Source organism: Leuresthes tenuis, unplaced genomic scaffold, assembly GCF_036924035.1.
Source record: "Leuresthes tenuis unplaced genomic scaffold, fLeuTen1.0.hap1 SCAF_2, whole genome shotgun sequence".
NCBI lineage: Eukaryota > Metazoa > Chordata > Actinopteri > Atheriniformes > Atherinopsidae > Leuresthes > Leuresthes tenuis.
In genome coordinates, this window is record NW_027325356.1 from 320,001 (window position 1) to 340,530 (window position 20,530).

The window sequence follows — 20,530 nt, forward strand, 5'->3', positions numbered from 1 at the left end:
ATGGGTTCTTACAGACTCCCTGATGGGTTCTTACAGACGCCCTGATGGGTTCTTACAGAGGCCCTGATGGGTTCTTACAGACTCCCTGATGGGTTCTTACAGAGGCCCTGATGGGTTCTTACAGACTCCCTGATGGGTTCTTACAGACTCCCTGATGGGTTCTTACAGACTCCCTGATGGGTTCTTACAGAGGCCCTGATGGGTTCTTACAGGTGATGATGGGTTCTTACAGAGGCCCTGATGGGTTCTTACAGACGCCCTGATGGGTTCTTACAGAGGGCCTGATGGGTTCTTACAGACTCCCTGATGGGTTCTTACAGAGGCCCTGATGGGTTCTTACAGAGGCCCTGATGGGTTCTTACAGACTCCCTGATGGGTTCTTACAGAGGCCCTGATGGGTTCTTACAGACTCCCTGATGGGTTCTTACAGAGGCCCTGATGGGTTCTTACAGACTCCCTGATGGGTTCTTACAGAGGACCTGATGGGTTCTTAGAGACTCCCTGATGGGTTCTTACAGACGCCCTGATGGGTTCTTACAGAGGCCCTGATGGGTTCTTACAGACTCCCTGATGGGTTCTTACAGAGGCCCTGATGGGTTCTTACAGACTCCCTGGTGGGTTCTTACAGAGGCCCTGATGGGTTCTTACAGGCTCCCTGATGGGTTCTTACAGAGGCCCTGATGGGTTCTTACAGACTCCCTGATGGGTTCTTACAGAGGCCCTGATGGGTTCTTACAGACTCCCTGATGGGTTCTTACAGACGCCCTGATGGGTTCTTACAGAGGCCCTGATGGGTTCTTACAGGTGATGATGGGTTCTTACAGAGGCCCTGATGGGTTCTTACAGACGCCCTGATGGGTTCTTACAGAGGGCCTGATGGGTTCTTACAGACTCCCTGATGGGTTCTTACAGAGGCCCTGATGGGTTCTTACAGAGGCCCTGATGGGTTCTTACAGAGGCCCTGATGGGTTCTTACAGACTCCCTGATGGGTTCTTACAGAGGCCCTGATGGGTTTTTACAGAGGCCCTGATGGGTTCTTACAGACTCCCTGATGGGTTCTTACAGAGGCCCTGATGGGTTTTTACAGAGGCCCTGATGGGTTCTTACAGAGGCCCTGATGGGTTCTTACAGGTGATGATGGGTTCTTACAGACTCCCTGATGGGTTCTTACAGAGGCCCTGATGGGTTCTTACAGGTGATGATGGGTTCTTACAGACTCCCTGATGGGTTCTTACAGACTCCCTGATGGGTTCTTAAAGACGCCCTGATGGGTTCTTACAGAGGCCCTGATGGGTTCTTACAGAGGCCCTGATGGGTTCTTACAGACTCCCTGATGGGTTCTTACAGAGGCCCTGATGGGTTCTTACAGACTCCCTGATGGGTTCTTACAGAGGCCCTGATGGGTTCTTACAGGCTCCCTGATGGGTTCTTACAGAGGCCCTGATGGGTTCTTACAGACTCCCTGATGGGTTCTTACAGAGGCCCTGATGGGTTCTTACAGACTCCCTGATGGGTTCTTACAGACGCCCTGATGGGTTCTTACAGAGGCCCTGATGGGTTCTTACAGGTGATGATGGGTTCTTACAGAGGCCCTGATGGGTTCTTACAGACGCCCTGATGGGTTCTTACAGAGGGCCTGATGGGTTCTTACAGACTCCCTGATGGGTTCTTACAGAGGCCCTGATGGGTTCTTACAGAGGCCCTGATGGGTTCTTACAGACTCCCTGATGGGTTCTTACAGACTCCCTGATGGGTTCTTACAGAGGCCCTGATGGGTTCTTACAGGTGATGATGGGTTCTTACAGACTCCCTGATGGGTTCTTACAGAGGCCCTGATGGGTTCTTACAGACTCCCTGATGGGTTCTTACAGAGGACCTGATGGGTTCTTACAGACTCCCTGATGGGTTCTTACAGACGCCCTGATGGGTTCTTACAGAGGCCCTGATGGGTTCTTACAGACTCCCTGATGGGTTCTTACAGAGGCCCTGATGGGTTCTTACAGGTGATGATGGGTTCTTACAGAGGCCCTGATGGGTTCTTACAGACGCCCTGATGGGTTCTTACAGAGGGCCTGATGGGTTCTTACAGACTCCCTGATGGTTTCTTACAGAGGCCCTGATGGGTTTTTACAGAGACCCTGATGGGTTCTTACAGACTCCCTGATGGGTTCTTACAGACTCCCTGATGGGTTCTTACAGACGCCCTGATGGGTTCTTACAGAGGCCCTGATGGGTTCTTACAGAGGCCCTGATGGGTTCTTACAGACTCCCTGATGGGTTCTTACAGACGCCCTGATGGGTTCTTACAGAGGCCCTGATGGGTTCTTACAGGTGATGATGGGTTCTTACAGAGGCCCTGATGGGTTCTTACAGACGCCCCGATGGGTTCTTACAGAGGGCCTGATGGGTTCTTACAGACTCCCTGATGGGTTCTTACAGAGGCCCTGATGGGTTCTTACAGAGGCCCTGATGGGTTCTTACAGACTCCCTGATGGGTTCTTACAGACTCCCTGATGGGTTCTTACAGACGCCCTGATGGGTTCTTACAGAGGCCCTGATGGGTTCTTACAGACTCCCTGATGGGTTCTTACAGAGGCCCTGATGGGTTCTTACAGACTCCCTGATGGGTTCTTACAGAGGCCCTGATGGGTTTTTACAGAGGCCCTGATGGGTTCTTACAGACTCCCTGATGGGTTCTTACAGAGGCCCTGATGGGTTCTTACAGGTGATGATGGGTTCTTACAGACTCCCTGATGGGTTCTTACAGAGGCCCTGATGGGTTCTTACAGGTGATGATGGGTTCTTACAGACTCCCTGATGGGTTCTTACAGACTCCCTGATGGGTTCTTAAAGACGCCCTGATGGGTTCTTACAGAGGCCCTGATGGGTTCTTACAGAGGCCCTGATGGGTTCTTACAGACTCCCTGATGGGTTCTTACAGAGGCCCTGATGGGTTCTTACAGACTCCCTGATGGGTTCTTACAGAGGCCCTGATGGGTTCTTACAGGCTCCCTGATGGGTTCTTACAGAGGCCCTGATGGGTTCTTACAGACTCCCTGATGGGTTCTTACAGAGGCCCTGATGGGTTCTTACAGACTCCCTGATGGGTTCTTACAGACGCCCTGATGGGTTCTTACAGAGGCCCTGATGGGTTCTTACAGGTGATGATGGGTTCTTACAGAGGCCCTGATGGGTTCTTACAGACGCCCTGATGGGTTCTTACAGAGGGCCTGATGGGTTCTTACAGACTCCCTGATGGGTTCTTACAGAGGCCCTGATGGGTTCTTACAGAGGCCCTGATGGGTTCTTACAGACTCCCTGATGGGTTCTTACAGACGCCCTGATGGGTTCTTACAGAGGCCCTGATGGGTTCTTACAGACTCCCTGATGGGTTCTTACAGAGGCCCTGATGGGTTCTTACAGACTCCCTGATGGGTTCTTACAGACTCCCTGATGGGTTCTTACAGACGCCCTGATGGGTTCTTACAGAGGCCCTGATGGGTTCTTACAGACGCCCTGATGGGTTCTTACAGACGCCCTGATGGGTTCTTACAGACTCCCTGATGGGTTCTTACAGAGGCCCTGATGGGTTCTTACAGACTCCCTGATGGGTTCTTACAGAGGCCCTGATGGGTTCTTACAGAGGCCCTGATGGGTTCTTACAGACTCCCTGATGGGTTCTTACAGAGGCCCTGATGGGTTCTTACAGACTCCCTGATGGGTTCTTACAGAGGCCCTGATGGGTTCTTACAGACTCCCTGATGGGTTCTTACAGAGGACCTGATGGGTTCTTACAGACTCCCTGATGGGTTCTTACAGACGCCCTGATGGGTTCTTACAGAGGCCCTGATGGGTTCTTACAGACTCCCTGATGGGTTCTTACAGAGGCCCTGATGGGTTCTTACAGGTGATGATGGGTTCTTACAGAGGCCCTGATGGGTTCTTACAGACGCCCTGATGGGTTCTTACAGAGGGCCTGATGGGTTCTTACAGACTCCCTGATGGGTTCTTACAGAGGCCCTGATGGGTTTTTACAGAGGCCCTGATGGGTTCTTACAGACTCCCTGATGGGTTCTTACAGACTCCCTGATGGGTTCTTACAGACGCCCTGATGGGTTCTTACAGAGGCCCTGATGGGTTCTTACAGAGGCCCTGATGGGTTCTTACAGACTCCCTGATGGGTTCTTACAGAGGCCCTGATGGGTTCTTACAGACTCCCTGGTGGGTTCTTACAGAGGCCCTGATGGGTTCTTACAGGCTCCCTGATGGGTTCTTACAGAGGCCCTGATGGGTTCTTACAGACTCCCTGATGGGTTCTTACAGAGGCCCTGATGGGTTCTTACAGACTCCCTGATGGGTTCTTACAGACGCCCTGATGGGTTCTTATAGAGGCCCTGATGGGTTCTTACAGGTGATGATGGGTTCTTACAGAGGCCCTGATGGGTTCTTACAGACGCCCTGATGGGTTCTTACAGAGGGCCTGATGGGTTCTTACAGACTCCCTGATGGGTTCTTACAGAGGCCCTGATGGGTTCTTACAGAGGCCCTGATGGGTTCTTACAGACTCCCTGATGGGTTCTTACAGACTCCCTGATGGGTTCTTACAGACGCCCTGATGGGTTCTTACAGAGGCCCTGATGGGTTCTTACAGAGGCCCTGATGGGTTCTTACAGAGGCCCTGATGGGTTTTTACAGAGGCCCTGATGGGTTCTTACAGACTCCCTGATGGGTTCTTACAGAGGCCCTGATGGGTTCTTACAGACTCCCTGATGGGTTCTTACAGACGCCCTGATGGGTTCTTACAGAGGCCCTGATGGGTTCTTACAGGTGATGATGGGTTCTTACAGAGGCCCTGATGGGTTCTTACAGACGCCCTGATGGGTTCTTACAGAGGGCCTGATGGGTTCTTACAGAGGGCCTGATGGGTTCTTACAGAGGCCCTGATGGGTTCTTACAGAGGACCTGATGGGTTCTTACAGACTCCCTGATGGGTTCTTACAGACGCCCTGATGGGTTCTTACAGAGGCCCTGATGGGTTCTTACAGACTCCCTGATGGGTTCTTACAGAGGGCCTGATGGGTTCTTACAGACTCCCTGATGGGTTCTTACAGAGGCCCTGATGGGTTCTTACAGAGGCCCTGATGGGTTCTTACAGACTCCCTGATGGGTTCTTACAGAGGCCCTGATGGGTTCTTACAGACTCCCTGATGGGTTCTTACAGACGCCCTGATGGGTTCTTACAGAGGCCCTGATGGGTTCTTACAGGTGATGATGGGTTCTTACAGAGGCCCTGATGGGTTCTTACAGACGCCCTGATGGGTTCTTACAGAGGGCCTGATGGGTTCTTACAGACTCCCTGATGGGTTCTTACAGAGGCCCTGATGGGTTCTTACAGAGGCCCTGATGGGTTCTTACAGACTCCCTGATGGGTTCTTACAGACTCCCTGATGGGTTCTTACAGACGCCCTGATGGGTTCTTACAGAGGCCCTGATGGGTTCTTACAGACTCCCTGATGGGTTCTTACAGAGGCCCTGATGGGTTCTTACAGACTCCCTGATGGGTTCTTACAGACTCCCTGATGGGTTCTTACAGACGCCCTGATGGGTTCTTACAGAGGCCCTGATGGGTTCTTACAGACGCCCTGATGGGTTCTTACAGAGGGCCTGATGGGTTCTTACAGACTCCCTGATGGGTTCTTACAGAGGCCCTGATGGGTTCTTACAGACTCCCTGATGGGTTCTTACAGAGGCCCTGATGGGTTCTTACAGAGGCCCTGATGGGTTCTTACAGACTCCCTGATGGGTTCTTACAGAGGCCCTGATGGGTTCTTACAGACTCCCTGATGGGTTCTTACAGAGGCCCTGATGGGTTCTTACAGACTCCCTGATGGGTTCTTACAGAGGACCTGATGGGTTCTTACAGACTCCCTGATGGGTTCTTACAGACGCCCTGATGGGTTCTTACAGAGGCCCTGATGGGTTCTTACAGACTCCCTGATGGGTTCTTACAGAGGCCCTGATGGGTTCTTACAGGTGATGATGGGTTCTTACAGAGGCCCTGATGGGTTCTTACAGACGCCCTGATGGGTTCTTACAGAGGGCCTGATGGGTTCTTACAGACTCCCTGATGGGTTCTTACAGAGGCCCTGATGGGTTTTTACAGAGGCCCTGATGGGTTCTTACAGACTCCCTGATGGGTTCTTACAGACTCCCTGATGGGTTCTTACAGACGCCCTGATGGGTTCTTACAGAGGCCCTGATGGGTTCTTACAGAGGCCCTGATGGGTTCTTACAGACTCCCTGATGGGTTCTTACAGAGGCCCTGATGGGTTCTTACAGACTCCCTGGTGGGTTCTTACAGAGGCCCTGATGGGTTCTTACAGGCTCCCTGATGGGTTCTTACAGAGGCCCTGATGGGTTCTTACAGACTCCCTGATGGGTTCTTACAGAGGCCCTGATGGGTTCTTACAGACTCCCTGATGGGTTCTTACAGACGCCCTGATGGGTTCTTACAGAGGCCCTGATGGGTTCTTACAGGTGATGATGGGTTCTTACAGAGGCCCTGATGGGTTCTTACAGACGCCCTGATGGGTTCTTACAGAGGGCCTGATGGGTTCTTACAGACTCCCTGATGGGTTCTTACAGAGGCCCTGATGGGTTCTTACAGAGGCCCTGATGGGTTCTTACAGACTCCCTGATGGGTTCTTACAGACTCCCTGATGGGTTCTTACAGACGCCCTGATGGGTTCTTACAGAGGCCCTGATGGGTTCTTACAGACTCCCTGATGGGTTCTTACAGAGGCCCTGATGGGTTTTTACAGAGGCCCTGATGGGTTCTTACAGACTCCCTGATGGGTTCTTACAGAGGCCCTGATGGGTTCTTACAGGTGATGATGGGTTCTTACAGACTCCCTGATGGGTTCTTACAGAGGCCCTGATGGGTTCTTACAGGTGATGATGGGTTCTTACAGACTCCCTGATGGGTTCTTACAGACTCCCTGATGGGTTCTTAAAGACGCCCTGATGGGTTCTTACAGAGGCCCTGATGGGTTCTTACAGAGGCCCTGATGGGTTCTTACAGACTCCCTGATGGGTTCTTACAGAGGCCCTGATGGGTTCTTACAGACTCCCTGATGGGTTCTTACAGAGGCCCTGATGGGTTCTTACAGGCTCCCTGATGGGTTCTTACAGAGGCCCTGATGGGTTCTTACAGACTCCCTGATGGGTTCTTACAGAGGCCCTGATGGGTTCTTACAGACTCCCTGATGGGTTCTTACAGACGCCCTGATGGGTTCTTACAGAGGCCCTGATGGGTTCTTACAGGTGATGATGGGTTCTTACAGAGGCCCTGATGGGTTCTTACAGACGCCCTGATGGGTTCTTACAGAGGGCCTGATGGGTTCTTACAGACTCCCTGATGGGTTCTTACAGAGGCCCTGATGGGTTCTTACAGAGGCCCTGATGGGTTCTTACAGACTCCCTGATGGGTTCTTACAGACTCCCTGATGGGTTCTTACAGACGCCCTGATGGGTTCTTACAGAGGCCCTGATGGGTTCTTACAGACTCCCTGATGGGTTCTTACAGAGGCCCTGATGGGTTCTTACAGACTCCCTGATGGGTTCTTACAGACTCCCTGATGGGTTCTTTTAGACGCCCTGATGGGTTCTTACAGAGGCCCTGATGGGTTCTTACAGAGGGCCTGATGGGTTCTTACAGACTCCCTGATGGGTTCTTACAGAGGCCCTGATAGGTTCTTACAGACTCCCTGATGGGTTCTTACAGAGGCCCTGATGGGTTCTTACAGACTCCCTGATGGGTTCTTACAGAGGCCCTGATGGGTTCTTACAGACTCCCTGATGGGTTCTTACAGACTCCCTGATGGGTTCTTACAGACGCCCTGATGGGTTCTTACAGAGGCCCTGATGGGTTCTTACAGAGGCCCTGATGGGTTCTTACAGACTCCCTGATGGGTTCTTACAGAGGCCCTGATGGGTTCTTACAGAGGCCCTGATGGGTTTATACAGAGGCCCTGATGGGTTCTTACAGACTCCCTGATGGGTTCTTCCAGAGGCCCTGATGGGTTCTTACAGACTCCCTGATGGGTTCTTACAGAGGCCCTGATAGGTTCTTACAGACTCCCTGATGGGTTCTTACAGACTCCCTGATGGGTTCTTACAGACTTCCTGATGGGTTCTTACAGAGGCCCTGATGGGTTCTTACAGGTGATGATGGGTTCTTACAGAGGCCCTGATGGGTTCTTACAGACGCCCTGATGGGTTCTTACAGAGGGCCTGATGGGTTCTTACAGACGTCCTGATGGGTTCTTACAGACTCCCTGATGGGTTCTTACAGAGGCCCTGATGGGTTCTTACAGGCACCCTGATGGGTTCTTACAGACTCCCTGATGGGTTCTTACAGACTTCCTGATGGGTTCTTACAGAGGCCCTGATGGGTTCTTACAGAGGCCCTGATGGGTTCTTACAGGCACCCTGATGGGTTCTTACAGAGGCCCTGATGGGTTTTTACAGACTCCCTGATGGGTTCTTACAGAGGCCCTGATGGGTTCTTACAGACTCCCTGATGGGTTCTTACAGACTCCCTGATGGGTTCTTACAGACGCCCTGATGGGTTCTTACAGAGGCCCTGATGGGTTCTTACAGACTCCCTGATGGGTTCTTACAGAGGCCCTGATGGGTTCTTACAGACTCCCTGATGGGTTCTTACAGACTCCCTGATGGGTTCTTACAGAGGCCCTGATGGGTTCTTACAGACGCCCTGATGGGTTCTTACAGAGGGCCTGATGGGTTCTTACAGACTCCCTGATGGGTTCTTACAGACTCCCTGATGGGTTCTTACAGGCACCCTGATGGGTTCTTACAGAGGCCCTGATGGGTTCTTACAGACTCCCTGATGGGTTCTTACAGAGGCCCTGATGGGTTCTTACAGACTCCCTGATGGGTTCTTCCAGAGGCCCTGATGGGTTCTTACAGACTCCCTGATGGGTTCTTACAGACTCCCTGATGGGTTGTTACAGAGGCCCTGATGGGTTCTTACAGGCTCCCTGATGGGTTCTTACAGAGGCCCTGATGGGTTCTTACAGACTCCCTGATGGGTTCTTACAGAGGCCCTGATGGGTTCTTACAGACTCCCTGATGGGTTCTTACAGACGCCCTGATGGGTTCTTACAGAGGCCCTGATGGGTTCTTACAGGTGATGATGGGTTCTTACAGAGGCCCTGATGGGTTCTTACAGACGCCCTAATGGGTTCTTACAGAGGGCCTGATGGGTTCTTACAGACTCCCTGATGGGTTCTTACAGAGGCCCTGATGGGTTCTTACAGAGGCCCTGATGGGTTCTTACAGACTCCCTGATGGGTTCTTACAGACTCCCTGATGGGTTCTTACAGACGCCCTGATGGGTTCTTACAGAGGCCCTGATGGGTTCTTACAGACTCCCTGATGGGTTCTTACAGAGGCCCTGATGGGTTCTTACAGACTCCCTGATGGGTTCTTACAGACGCCCTGATGGGTTCTTACAGAGGCCCTGATGGGTTCTTACAGACGCCCTGATGGGTTCTTACAGAGGGCCTGATGGGTTCTTACAGACTCCCTGATGGGTTCTTACAGACTCCCTGATGGGTTCTTACAGACTCCCTGATGGGTTCTTACAGAGGCCCTGATAGGTTCTTACAGACTCCCTGATGGGTTCTTACAGACTCCCTGATGGGTTCTTACAGACTTCCTGATGGGTTCTTACAGAGGGCCTGATGGGTTCTTACAGGTGATGATGGGTTCTTACAGAGGCCCTGATGGGTTCTTACAGACGCCCTGATGGGTTCTTACAGAGGGCCTGATGGGTTCTTACAGACGTCCTGATGGGTTCTTACAGAGGGCCTGATGGGTTCTTACAGACGTCCTGATGGGTTCTTACAGACTCCCTGATGGGTTCTTACAGACTCCCTGATGGGTTCTTACAGACGCCCTGATGGGTTCTTACAGAGGCCCTGATGGGTTCTTACAGGTGATGATGGGTTCTTACAGAGGCCCTGATGGGTTCTTACAGACGCCCTGATGGGTTCTTACAGAGGGCCTGATGGGTTCTTACAGAGGGCCTGATGGGTTCTTACAGAGGCCCTGATGGGTTCTTACAGAGGCCCTGATGGGTTCTTACAGACTCCCTGATGGGTTCTTACAGACGCCCTGATGGGTTCTTACAGAGGCCCTGATGGGTTCTTACAGACTCCCTGATGGGTTCTTACAGAGGCCCTGATGGGTTCTTACAGACTCCCTGATGGGTTCTTACAGACGCCCTGATGGGTTCTTACAGAGGCCCTGATGGGTTCTTACAGACGCCCTGATGGGTTCTTACAGAGGGCCTGATGGGTTCTTACAGACTCCCTGATGGGTTCTTACAGAGGCCCTGATGGGTTCTTACAGACTCCCTGATGGGTTCTTACAGAGGCCCTGATGGGTTCTTACAGAGGCCCTGATGGGTTCTTACAGACTCCCTGATGGGTTCTTACAGAGGCCCTGATGGGTTCTTACAGACTCCCTGATGGGTTCTTACAGAGGCCCTGATGGGTTCTTACAGACTCCCTGATGGGTTCTTACAGAGGACCTGATGGGTTCTTACAGACTCCCTGATGGGTTCTTACAGACGCCCTGATGGGTTCTTACAGAGGCCCTGATGGGTTCTTACAGACTCCCTGATGGGTTCTTACAGAGGCCCTGATGGGTTCTTACAGGTGATGATGGGTTCTTACAGAGGCCCTGATGGGTTCTTACAGACGCCCTGATGGGTTCTTACAGAGGGCCTGATGGGTTCTTACAGACTCCCTGATGGGTTCTTACAGAGGCCCTGATGGGTTTTTACAGAGGCCCTGATGGGTTCTTACAGACTCCCTGATGGGTTCTTACAGACTCCCTGATGGGTTCTTACAGACGCCCTGATGGGTTCTTACAGAGGCCCTGATGGGTTCTTACAGAGGCCCTGATGGGTTCTTACAGACTCCCTGATGGGTTCTTACAGAGGCCCTGATGGGTTCTTACAGACTCCCTGGTGGGTTCTTACAGAGGCCCTGATGGGTTCTTACAGGCTCCCTGATGGGTTCTTACAGAGGCCCTGATGGGTTCTTACAGACTCCCTGATGGGTTCTTACAGAGGCCCTGATGGGTTCTTACAGACTCCCTGATGGGTTCTTACAGACGCCCTGATGGGTTCTTATAGAGGCCCTGATGGGTTCTTACAGGTGATGATGGGTTCTTACAGAGGCCCTGATGGGTTCTTACAGACTCCCTGATGGGTTCTTACAGAGGGCCTGATGGGTTCTTACAGACTCCCTGATGGGTTCTTACAGAGGCCCTGATGGGTTCTTACAGAGGCCCTGATGGGTTCTTACAGACTCCCTGATGGGTTCTTACAGACTCCCTGATGGGTTCTTACAGACGCCCTGATGGGTTCTTACAGAGGCCCTGATGGGTTCTTACAGAGGCCCTGATGGGTTCTTACAGAGGCCCTGATGGGTTCTTACAGAGGCCCTGATGGGTTCTTACAGACTCCCTGATGGGTTCTTACAGAGGCCCTGATGGGTTCTTACAGGTGATGATGGGTTCTTACAGACTCCCTGATGGGTTCTTACAGAGGCCCTGATGGGTTCTTACAGGTGATGATGGGTTCTTACAGACTCCCTGATGGGTTCTTACAGACTCCCTGATGGGTTCTTAAAGACGCCCTGATGGGTTCTTACAGAGGCCCTGATGGGTTCTTACAGAGGCCCTGATGGGTTCTTACAGACTCCCTGATGGGTTCTTACAGAGGCCCTGATGGGTTCTTACAGACTCCCTGATGGGTTCTTACAGAGGCCCTGATGGGTTCTTACAGGCTCCCTGATGGGTTCTTACAGAGGCCCTGATGGGTTCTTACAGACTCCCTGATGGGTTCTTACAGAGGCCCTGATGGGTTCTTACAGACTCCCTGATGGGTTCTTACAGACGCCCTGATGGGTTCTTACAGAGGCCCTGATGGGTTCTTACAGGTGATGATGGGTTCTTACAGAGGCCCTGATGGGTTCTTACAGACGCCCTGATGGGTTCTTACAGAGGGCCTGATGGGTTCTTACAGACTCCCTGATGGGTTCTTACAGAGGCCCTGATGGGTTCTTACAGAGGCCCTGATGGGTTCTTACAGACTCCCTGATGGGTTCTTACAGACTCCCTGATGGGTTCTTACAGAGGCCCTGATGGGTTCTTACAGGTGATGATGGGTTCTTACAGACTCCCTGATGGGTTCTTACAGAGGCCCTGATGGGTTCTTACAGACTCCCTGATGGGTTCTTACAGAGGACCTGATGGGTTCTTACAGACTCCCTGATGGGTTCTTACAGACGCCCTGATGGGTTCTTACAGAGGCCCTGATGGGTTCTTACAGACTCCCTGATGGGTTCTTACAGAGGCCCTGATGGGTTCTTACAGGTGATGATGGGTTCTTACAGAGGCCCTGATGGGTTCTTACAGACGCCCTGATGGGTTCTTACAGAGGGCCTGATGGGTTCTTACAGACTCCCTGATGGGTTCTTACAGAGGCCCTGATGGGTTTTTACAGAGACCCTGATGGGTTCTTACAGACTCCCTGATGGGTTCTTACAGACTCCCTGATGGGTTCTTACAGACGCCCTGATGGGTTCTTACAGAGGCCCTGATGGGTTCTTACAGAGGCCCTGATGGGTTCTTACAGACTCCCTGATGGGTTCTTACAGAGGCCCTGATGGGTTCTTACAGACTCCCTGGTGGGTTCTTACAGAGGCCCTGATGGGTTCTTACAGGCTCCCTGATGGGTTCTTACAGAGGCCCTGATGGGTTCTTACAGACTCCCTGATGGGTTCTTACAGAGGCCCTGATGGGTTCTTACAGACTCCCTGATGGGTTCTTACAGACGCCCTGATGGGTTCTTACAGAGGCCCTGATGGGTTCTTACAGGTGATGATGGGTTCTTACAGAGGCCCTGATGGGTTCTTACAGACGCCCTGATGGGTTCTTACAGAGGGCCTGATGGGTTCTTACAGACTCCCTGATGGGTTCTTACAGAGGCCCTGATGGGTTCTTACAGAGGCCCTGATGGGTTCTTACAGACTCCCTGATGGGTTCTTACAGACTCCCTGATGGGTTCTTACAGACGCCCTGATGGGTTCTTACAGAGGCCCTGATGGGTTCTTACAGACTCCCTGATGGGTTCTTACAGAGGCCCTGATGGGTTCTTACAGACTCCCTGATGGGTTCTTACAGAGGCCCTGATGGGTTTTTACAGAGGCCCTGATGGGTTCTTACAGACTCCCTGATGGGTTCTTACAGAGGCCCTGATGGGTTCTTACAGGTGATGATGGGTTCTTACAGACTCCCTGATGGGTTCTTACAGAGGCCCTGATGGGTTCTTACAGGTGATGATGGGTTCTTACAGACTCCCTGATGGGTTCTTACAGACTCCCTGATGGGTTCTTAAAGACGCCCTGATGGGTTCTTACAGAGGCCCTGATGGGTTCTTACAGAGGCCCTGATGGGTTCTTACAGACTCCCTGATGGGTTCTTACAGAGGCCCTGATGGGTTCTTACAGACTCCCTGATGGGTTCTTACAGAGGCCCTGATGGGTTCTTACAGGCTCCCTGATGGGTTCTTACAGAGGCCCTGATGGGTTCTTACAGACTCCCTGATGGGTTCTTACAGAGGCCCTGATGGGTTCTTACAGACTCCCTGATGGGTTCTTACAGACGCCCTGATGGGTTCTTACAGAGGCCCTGATGGGTTCTTACAGGTGATGATGGGTTCTTACAGAGGCCCTGATGGGTTCTTACAGACGCCCTGATGGGTTCTTACAGAGGGCCTGATGGGTTCTTACAGACTCCCTGATGGGTTCTTACAGAGGCCCTGATGGGTTCTTACAGAGGCCCTGATGGGTTCTTACAGACTCCCTGATGGGTTCTTACAGACTCCCTGATGGGTTCTTACAGACGCCCTGATGGGTTCTTACAGAGGCCCTGATGGGTTCTTACAGACTCCCTGATGGGTTCTTACAGAGGCCCTGATGGGTTCTTACAGACTCCCTGATGGGTTCTTACAGACTCCCTGATGGGTTCTTACAGACGCCCTGATGGGTTCTTACAGAGGCCCTGATGGGTTCTTACAGACGCCCTGATGGGTTCTTACAGAGGGCCTGATGGGTTCTTACAGACTCCCTGATGGGTTCTTACAGAGGCCCTGATGGGTTCTTACAGACTCCCTGATGGGTTCTTACAGAGGCCCTGATGGGTTCTTACAGAGGCCCTGATGGGTTCTTACAGACTCCCTGATGGGTTCTTACAGAGGCCCTGATGGGTTCTTACAGACTCCCTGATGGGTTCTTACAGAGGGCCTGATGGGTTCTTACAGACTCCCTGATGGGTTCTTACAGAGGACCTGATGGGTTCTTACAGACTCCCTGATGGGTTCTTACAGACGCCCTGATGGGTTCTTACAGAGGCCCTGATGGGTTCTTACAGACTCCCTGATGGGTTCTTACAGAGGCCCTGATGGGTTCTTACAGGTGATGATGGGTTCTTACAGAGGCCCTGATGGGTTCTTACAGACGCCCTGATGGGTTCTTACAGAGGGCCTGATGGGTTCTTACAGACTCCCTGATGGGTTCTTACAGAGGCCCTGATGGGTTTTTACAGAGGCCCTGATGGGTTCTTACAGACTCCCTGATGGGTTCTTACAGACTCCCTGATGGGTTCTTACAGACGCCCTGATGGGTTCTTACAGAGGCCCTGATGGGTTCTTACAGAGGCCCTGATGGGTTCTTACAGACTCCCTGATGGGTTCTTACAGAGGCCCTGATGGGTTCTTACAGACTCCCTGGTGGGTTCTTACAGAGGCCCTGATGGGTTCTTACAGGCTCCCTGATGGGTTCTTACAGAGGCCCTGATGGGTTCTTACAGACTCCCTGATGGGTTCTTACAGAGGCCCTGATGGGTTCTTACAGACTCCCTGATGGGTTCTTACAGACGCCCTGATGGGTTCTTACAGAGGCCCTGATGGGTTCTTACAGGTGATGATGGGTTCTTACAGAGGCCCTGATGGGTTCTTACAGACGCCCTGATGGGTTCTTACAGAGGGCCTGATGGGTTCTTACAGACTCCCTGATGGGTTCTTACAGAGGCCCTGATGGGTTCTTACAGAGGCCCTGATGGGTTCTTACAGACTCCCTGATGGGTTCTTACAGACTCCCTGATGGGTTCTTACAGACGCCCTGATGGGTTCTTACAGAGGCCCTGATGGGTTCTTACAGAGGCCCTGATGGGTTCTTACAGACTCCCTGATGGGTTCTTACAGAGGCCCTGATGGGTTTTTACAGAGGCCCTGATGGGTTCTTACAGACTCCCTGATGGGTTCTTACAGAGGCCCTGATGGGTTCTTACAGGTGATGATGGGTTCTTACAGACTCCCTGATGGGTTCTTACAGAGGCCCTGATGGGTTCTTACAGGTGATGATGGGTTCTTACAGACTCCCTGATGGGTTCTTACAGACTCCCTGATGGGTTCTTAAAGACGCCCTGATGGGTTCTTACAGAGGCCCTGATGGGTTCTTACAGAGGCCCTGATGGGTTCTTACAGACTCCCTGATGGGTTCTTACAGAGGCCCTGATGGGTTCTTACAGACTCCCTGATGGGTTCTTACAGAGGCCCTGATGGGTTCTTACAGGCTCCCTGATGGGTTCTTACAGAGGCCCTGATGGGTTCTTACAGACTCCCTGATGGGTTCTTACAGAGGCCCTGATGGGTTCTTACAGACTCCCTGATGGGTTCTTACAGACGCCCTGATGGGTTCTTACAGAGGCCCTGATGGGTTCTTACAGGTGATGATGGGTTCTTACAGAGGCCCTGATGGGTTCTTACAGACGCCCTGATGGGTTCTTACAGAGGGCCTGATGGGTTCTTACAGACTCCCTGATGGGTTCTTACAGAGGCCCTGATGGGTTCTTACAGAGGCCCTGATGGGTTCTTACAGACTCCCTGATGGGTTCTTACAGACTCCCTGATGGGTTCTTACAGACGCCCTGATGGGTTCTTACAGAGGCCCTGATGGGTTCTTACAGACTCCCTGATGGGTTCTTACAGAGGCCCTGATGGGTTCTTACAGACTCCCTGATGGGTTCTTACAGACTCCCTGATGGGTTCTTTTAGACGCCCTGATGGGTTCTTACAGAGGCCCTGATGGGTTCTTACAGAGGGCCTGATGGGTTCTTACAGACTCCCTGATGGGTTCTTACAGAGGCCCTGATAGGTTCTTACAGACTCCCTGATGGGTTCTTACAGAGGCCCTGATGGGTTCTTACAGACTCCCTGATGGGTTCTTACAGAGGCCCTGATGGGTTCTTACAGACTCCCTGATGGGTTCTTACAGACTCCCTGATGGGTTCTTACAGACGCCCTGATGGGTTCTTACAGAGGCCCTGATGGGTTCTTACAGAGGCCCTGATGGGTTCTTACAGACTCCCTGATGGGTTCTTACAGAGGCCCTGATGGGTTCTTACAGAGGCCCTGATGGGTTTATACAGAGGCCCTGATGGGTTCTTACAGACTCCCTGATGGGTTCTTCCAGAGGCCCTGATGGGTTCTTACAGACTCCCTGATGGGTTCTTACAGAGGCCCTGATAGGTTCTTACAGACTCCCTGATGGGTTCTTACAGACTCCCTGATGGGTTCTTACAGACTTCCTGATGGGTTCTTACAGAGGCCCTGATGGGTTCTTACAGGTGATGATGGGTTCTTACAGAGGCCCTGATGGGTTCTTACAGACGCCCTGATGGGTTCTTACAGAGGGCCTGATGGGTTCTTACAGACGTCCTGATGGGTTCTTACAGACTCCCTGATGGGTTCTTACAGAGGCCCTGATGGGTTCTTACAGGCACCCTGATGGGTTCTTACAGACTCCCTGATGGGTTCTTACAGACTTCCTGATGGGTTCTTACAGAGGCCCTGATGGGTTCTTACAGAGGCCCTGATGGGTTCTTACAGGCACCCTGATGGGTTCTTACAGAGGCCCTGATGGGTTTTTACAGACTCCCTGATGGGTTCTTACAGAGGCCCTGATGGGTTCTTACAGACTCCCTGATGGGTTCTTACAGACTCCCTGATGGGTTCTTACAGACGCCCTGATGGGTTCTTACAGAGGCCCTGATGGGTTCTTACAGACTCCCTGATGGGTTCTTACAGAGGCCCTGATGGGTTCTTACAGACTCCCTGATGGGTTCTTACAGACTCCCTGATGGGTTCTTACAGAGGCCCTGATGGGTTCTTACAGACGCCCTGATGGGTTCTTACAGAGGGCCTGATGGGTTCTTACAGACTCCCTGATGGGTTCTTACAGACTCCCTGATGGGTTCTTACAGGCACCCTGATGGGTTCTTACAGAGGCCCTGATGGGTTCTTACAGACTCCCTGATGGGTTCTTACAGAGGCCCTGATGGGTTCTTACAGACTCCCTGATGGGTTCTTCCAGAGGCCCTGATGGGTTCTTACAGACTCCCTGATGGGTTCTTACAGACTCCCTGATGGGTTGTTACAGAGGCCCTGATGGGTTCTTACAGGCTCCCTGATGGGTTCTTACAGAGGCCCTGATGGGTTCTTACAGACTCCCTGATGGGTTCTTACAGAGGCCCTGATGGGTTCTTACAGACTCCCTGATGGGTTCTTACAGACGCCCTGATGGGTTCTTACAGAGGCCCTGATGGGTTCTTACAGGTGATGATGGGTTCTTACAGAGGCCCTGATGGGTTCTTACAGACGCCCTAATGGGTTCTTACAGAGGGCCTGATGGGTTCTTACAGACTCCCTGATGGGTTCTTACAGAGGCCCTGATGGGTTCTTACAGAGGCCCTGATGGGTTCTTACAGACTCCCTGATGGGTTCTTACAGACTCCCTGATGGGTTCTTACAGACGCCCTGATGGGTTCTTACAGAGGCCCTGATGGGTTCTTACAGACTCCCTGATGGGTTCTTACAGAGGCCCTGATGGGTTCTTACAGACTCCCTGATGGGTTCTTACAGACGCCCTGATGGGTTCTTACAGAGGCCCTGATGGGTTCTTACAGACGCCCTGATGGGTTCTTACAGAGGGCCTGATGGGTTCTTACAGACTCCCTGATGGGTTCTTACAGACTCCCTGATGGGTTCTTACAGACTCCCTGATGGGTTCTTACAGAGGCCCTGATAGGTTCTTACAGACTCCCTGATGGGTTCTTACAGACTCCCTGATGGGTTCTTACAGACTTCCTGATGGGTTCTTACAGAGGGCCTGATGGGTTCTTACAGGTGATGATGGGTTCTTACAGAGGCCCTGATGGGTTCTTACAGACGCCCTGATGGGTTCTTACAGAGGGCCTGATGGGTTCTTACAGACGTCCTGATGGGTTCTTACAGAGGGCCTGATGGGTTCTTACAGACGTCCTGATGGGTTCTTACAGACTCCCTGATGGGTTCTTACAGACTCCCTGATGGGTTCTTACAGACTTCCTGATGGGTTCTTACAGAGGCCCTGATGGGTTCTTACAGGCACCCTGATGGGTTCTTACAGACTCCCTGATGGGTTCTTACAGAGGCCCTGATGGGTTCTTACAGGCACCCTGATGGGTTCTTACAGACTCCCTGATGGGTTCTTACAGACTTCCTGATGGGTTCTTACAGAGGCCCTGATGGGTTCTTACAGGCACCCTGATGGGTTCTTACAGAGGCCCTGATGGGTTCTTACAGACTCCCTGATGGGTTCTTACAGAGGCCCTGATGGGTTCTTACAGACTCCCTGATGGGTTCTTACAGACTCCCTGATGGGTTCTTACAGACGCCCTGATGGGTTCTTACAGAGGCCCTGATGGGTTCTTACAGACTCCCTGATGGGTTCTTACAGAGGCCCTGATAGGTTCTTACAGACTCCCTGATGGGTTCTTACAGACTCCCTGATGGGTTCTTACAGACTTCCTGATGGGTTCTTACAGAGGCCCTGATGGGTTCTTACAGGTGATGATGGGTTCTTACAGAGGCCCTGATGGGTTCTTACAGACGCCCTGATGGGTTCTTACAGAGGGCCTGATGGGTTCTTACAGACGTCCTGATGGGTTCTTACAGACTCCCTGATGGGTTCTTACAGACTCCCTGATGGGTTCTTACAGAGGCCCTGATGGGTTCTTACAGGCACCCTGATGGGTTCTTACAGACTCCCTGATGGGTTCTTACAGACTTCCTGATGGGTTCTTACAGAGGCCCTGATGGGTTCTTACAGGCACCCTGATGGGTTCTTACAGAGGCCCTGATGGGTTCTTACAGACTCCCTGATGGGTTCTTACAGAGGCCCTGATGGGTTCTTACAGACTCCCTGATGGGTTCTTACAGACTCCCTGATGGGTTCTTACAGACGCCCTGATGGGTTCTTACAGAGGCCCTGATGGGTTCTTACAGACGCCCTGATGGGTTCTTACAGAGGGCCTGATGGGTTCTTACAGACTCCCTGATGGGTTCTTACAGAGGCCCTGATGGGTTCTTACAGACGCCCTGATGGGTTCTTACAGACGCCCTGATGGGTTCTTACAGACTCCCTGATGGGTTCTTACAGAGGCCCTGATGGGTTCTTACAGACTCCCTGATGGGTTCTTACAGAGGCCCTGATGGGTTCTTACAGACTCCCTGATGGGTTCTTACAGACTCCCTGATGGGTTCTTACAGACGCCCTGATGGGTTCTTACAGAGGCCCTGATGGGTTCTTACAGACGCCCTGATGGGTTCTTACAGAGGGCCTGATGGGTTCTTACAGACTCCCTGATGGGTTCTTACAGAGGCCCTGATGGGTTCTTACAGACTCCCTGATGGGTTCTTACAGAGGCCCTGATGGGTTCTTACAGAGGCCCTGATGGGTTTATACAGAGGCCCTGATGGGTTCTTACAGACTCCCTGATGGGTTCTTCCAGAGGCCCTGATGGGTTCTTACAGACTCCCTGATGGGTTCTTACAGAGGCCCTGATAGGTTCTTACAGACTCCCTGATGGGTTCTTACAGACTCCCTGATGGGTTCTTACAGACTTCCTGATGGGTTCTTACAGAGGCCCTGATGGGTTCTTACAGGTGATGATGGGTTCTTACAGAGGCCCTGATGGGTTCTTACAGACGCCCTGATGGGTTCTTACAGAGGGCCTGATGGGTTCTTACAGACGTCCTGATGGGTTCTTACAGACTCCCTGATGGGTTCTTACAGAGGCCCTGATGGGTTCTTACAGGCACCCTGATGGGTTCTTACAGACTCCCTGATGGGTTCTTACAGACTTCCTGATGGGTTCTTACAGAGGCCCTGATGGGTTCTTACAGAGGCCCTGATGGGTTCTTACAGGCACCCTGATGGGTTCTTACAGAGGCCCTGATGGGTTTTTACAGACTCCCTGATGGGTTCTTACAGAGGCCCTGATGGGTTCTTACAGACTCCCTGATGGGTTCTTACAGACTCCCTGATGGGT